General features: G+C 40.6%; 1 non-coding gene across 1 annotated transcript; it reads left to right on the top strand.

Annotated features, from left to right (window-relative positions):
* Window positions 1–2,168: 2,168 nt before the first annotated feature.
* LOC127089139 (small nucleolar RNA R71) lies at window positions 2,169–2,275 on the top strand. The gene has a single exon (XR_007790913.1). It is a non-coding gene; the product is annotated as a small nucleolar RNA R71 (small nucleolar RNA).
* Window positions 2,276–3,978: the final 1,703 nt, after the last annotated feature.

The raw sequence follows: 3,978 nt of genomic DNA, 5'->3' as shown, positions 1-3,978 counted from the left end.
CTTTCTTCCTATGTGAGTTAGGTTCTGATTAGAGACCTCAACTTAGGGATTATTGTTTGCATGACAACTATTAGGCTCGAGTCAGTCTCCCTATTAGTTTGTTGTTTCCCTGGTCTCTGGTTAGGAGAGTGTTGTACCCCTGTTAAGGGAAACTACGTCACCCTGATTCTCATACCAGATGAGATACGTAGGCAGGAGATCGAGCGAGATCTCTCCGGGCAACCTTTTTGTTTCTTTTGACGTCTCAGCGTCTCTTTGTGTTTGTGTGACAACTATTAGTCCATATATTGGCATTCTGTTTCCTTATTTGTGTTGTTTGTTCGGAGTCAGATATGAGCCCATGTATTGGCATTCTGTTTCCTTTTGAGTGTTTCTTTTGACGTCTCAGGGTCTCTTTATGGTGTTTTGTTTCGGTGTGCGTTAGCCGAGCTACGAGTGCTCTGATTCTTCCTCTGGATAGAGAAGATACGTAGGCATAGGATGCGATGTCCTAGCGAGCATGTTTCCCTTTCCCCGAACTACGTTGACTCTGATGTTTGTTTCTGACAAACTACGTAGGCCCAGGATGCGACATCCTGCCGAGTCCACTTCCTCCATTTTCTTTCACCTGTCTTCTTATTCCAGTTTGTGCAATTTCTTTGAGCAGTTTTATTAGCAACCTTATTCTATTCTTTTCCTATTCTTTTGAGCGTGGATCCCGTCGAGTATGACGGACGTGAGGGGTGCTAATACCTTCCCCTTGCGTAACCGACTCCCGTACCTTGCAATCTCTGGTCGTAAGACCATTCCTTTCCCTTTCTTAGGTTAGTCCTGCGCTTCCTTTCCGTCATAGGATGAATAACGTCGGTGGCGGCTCTATAAACTTGTTTTTTTTTCCACCGGTTGTTTTTCGCGTTGCGACACACAGGGTATGGAGAAACTACCCGGGTCTTTTAGTTTGGGAGGCATGTTGTTTTGGATTATTGCGCTACACTCAGCAGTAAATGCAACTGTTTCGTTATCCTCAATCTTTTTCTTATTGGATAAGATATCTTTAACAAATTTGGCATATGAGGGAATTTGTGTGATGGCTTCTGTAAAGGGAATTGTAATATTCAGTTGCTTTAGAAGTTCAACAAATTTCCTAAATTGCCCTGCAGTTTTAGAATTTGCGAGTCTTTGAGAATACAGAATGGGTGGTTTATAAGGCGGTGGAGGCACATAAGGTTTTTCTTTCTCTTCGGCCTCTTGGGTATTATCTTCCTTCTCTTTCGGTTCACTTACCTTCTCAATTATTGTTTTGTCTGATTTTTGGTACATGGCAGGATTTTGGAGTCTTGGATCTACGGGTCCGTCTAGTTCTTTTCCACTCCTCAATATAACGACATTTGCATGTCCTTTTGGATTAGGTTGTGGTTGTCCAGGAAATGTGCCAGCGGGAGCAGCAGTAGATGCTTGTTATTGAGCCACTTGTGAAATCTGTGTTTCAAGCATTTTGTAGTGGGTGGCTAAGGCGTCTACTTTGCTCGCTAATTGTTTAAGTTGCTCACTAGTATGTATGTTTTGGTTCAAAAAGTCTTTGTTTGTTTGAGCTTGGGTAGCTATGAAGCTTTCCATCATTAGTTCAAGGTTGGACTTCCTAGGCATGTTAGGAGTATTATTAGCTGGCTTTTGGTACCAGGCGGAACAGCGGGTGCTTGGCCAGGTGCATACAAGGCGTTGTTGTTCTTATACGAAAAGTTAGGATGATTTTTCCAACCTGGGTTGTAGGTATTCGAATAAGGATTTCCTTGTGCATAATTTACTTGATCAATGGGGACTCCTGCCAATATCTGGCATTCTGGTGCAGTGTGTCCAGAAGTTCCACATAACTCACAGTTTGGAGTCACGACCGCCACGGTGGCTGCGGGTGATATGGTCAAGTTGTCTAACTTTTGAACAAGGGCATCTACCTTTGCATGGACGTGGTCAAGGCTACTAATTTCGTACATTCCACCTTTTGTTTGGGACTTTTCTACTGGCGTTCTTTCACCTCCCCATTGGCAATGGTTTTGGGCCATGTTTTCAATGAGTTGATAAGATTCGTTGTATGGCTTGTCCATAAGTGCACCGCCCGCGGCAACGTCTACTGTCAGTCTTGTGTTATACATAAGCCCATTGTAAAATGTGTGAATGATCACCCATCTTCGAGACCGTGATGTGGACATATCCTCGTCATGTCTTTGTATCTCTCCCACGCATCGTAGAGAGATTCTACATCTTTTTATCGAAATTCGTTGATTTGAGCTCTCAGCATAGTAATTTTGCTTGGGGGAAAATATAGGGATAAGAAAATGTTCTTCAGTTCTTCCCATGTAGTAACTGAGTTGGATGGCAAGGATTGTAACCAACCCCAAGCTTTGTCTCGTAGAGAGAAAGGAAAAAGGCATAGTGTTATCGCATCTTGAGATACACCATTCCCATTCACAGTGTCTGCGTACTGCACAAACTTGGTAAAATGTTCATTAGGGTCGTCCGTAGGATTTCCAGCAAATTGATGTTGTTGGACGGCAGATAATAATGAGGGTTTCAACTCGAAATAGTTTCGATTGATAGCAGGGGCAGCAATGCTGCTGAGAGGTTCTTGTTGGGATGGGGTAGCGTAGAACTTAAGAGGATGATTTTGTGGTTCCACTGTAGCCATGGTTGGGTTTTCAACTGGTTCAGCAGTAGGAAAGAAGATATCGGGAATATCGTACCTTCGTTGGTACTCTAGTATTCGGCGTCTTAAATATAAGAAACGCTCTAATTCTGCGATTGGTGGTGCTAAGTTTTCTCCTTGTGAGCGAGTACTTGGCATACAATCGGGGAAATAAGGGAAAGGAGATTAGTTTTTTTACCTTAGTCTATACTGCGCAACGAAAGAATCGCATTATTTGACTAAATCAGGTCCCCGGCAACGGCGCCAAAAACTTGACATGTCTCGTGACTGTATATAAAATATAGTCTATCGGGTACTTGACTGCAAGTGCACAGTCCAGTCGTTTGAGTTTTAAAAGATATCGAACCCACAGGGACCGATGGTCAAACTAATTCTATCGACGTTACTATGTTTAGCTAAGAAAATGATTTTTAGAGGTTTGGTAGAACAAAAATTAAATCTAAGGGAAGTTAAGTTTTAAGAAAATATTAATAGGGGGATATCAGTATGCAACGCATTAATCGTCAGGGATTCGATAAGTCACCGGTGTATATTTTAAGTACCAAATATCTTTCAGTAGAAAATACTTATTTAAAAGGCTTTATCTCACACTCTCGTGATTGTTGACTCAAATTATACTTTTAAGTGAGAATGTATGCTCTTGCTGTCCCATTTGAAGTTAAAAATACTTTTTGAAAATAAATAACTTCTAATTGCTTTTAAAGTGCTCTCGCTGTTTTTAAAATCAATGTCTGGTTTTTACTATCCAGTTCGACCCTCACGCTCTCGCAATTGTAGGTTCTCACCTTAGTTAATTTCCCACTCTCGTGGCAAAATCATATTAAATAGCTTCTCACTCTTGTGACAAAGTTAATTAAATTTAAGTTAAAAACCACAGCCAAAAAGATTGTTTGATAAAAGAAGTTTTACAACGATCATTATTAAATCCCGTCTAATTAAATTGTTTACATACCGATATCGGTAGTTTAGCCGGACATGTTAAATAACGCAAACACAGACGAACATAAACAGATCAACAATAAAGCAAACATGATTATAATAATAATAAAGCAATAATAATAATAATTGAATAAAAACCTGGAGATTGGATTGATAGAATATGTCGAATCTTGAAGTACTTGAGCAGTCCTCCACAGGTCGGTAGGTTTCTGCTTCTTCGAAATAATTGCTTAAACTAAAGTAAATAAATTGCAGTAGTTCCCCAGTGTAGGAAACTACTACTTTGGCTAAATGAAAAACGGAAAGGGAAAACGGAAACTCTGAACGGAACGGTAACTAAATTGCGGTAAAAGAAAGCA

This window comes from Lathyrus oleraceus, chromosome 5, assembly GCF_024323335.1.
Source record: "Lathyrus oleraceus cultivar Zhongwan6 chromosome 5, CAAS_Psat_ZW6_1.0, whole genome shotgun sequence".
NCBI classification, from domain to species: domain Eukaryota; kingdom Viridiplantae; phylum Streptophyta; class Magnoliopsida; order Fabales; family Fabaceae; genus Lathyrus; species Lathyrus oleraceus.
This window is presented reverse-complemented; position numbering and strand designations above follow the sequence as displayed.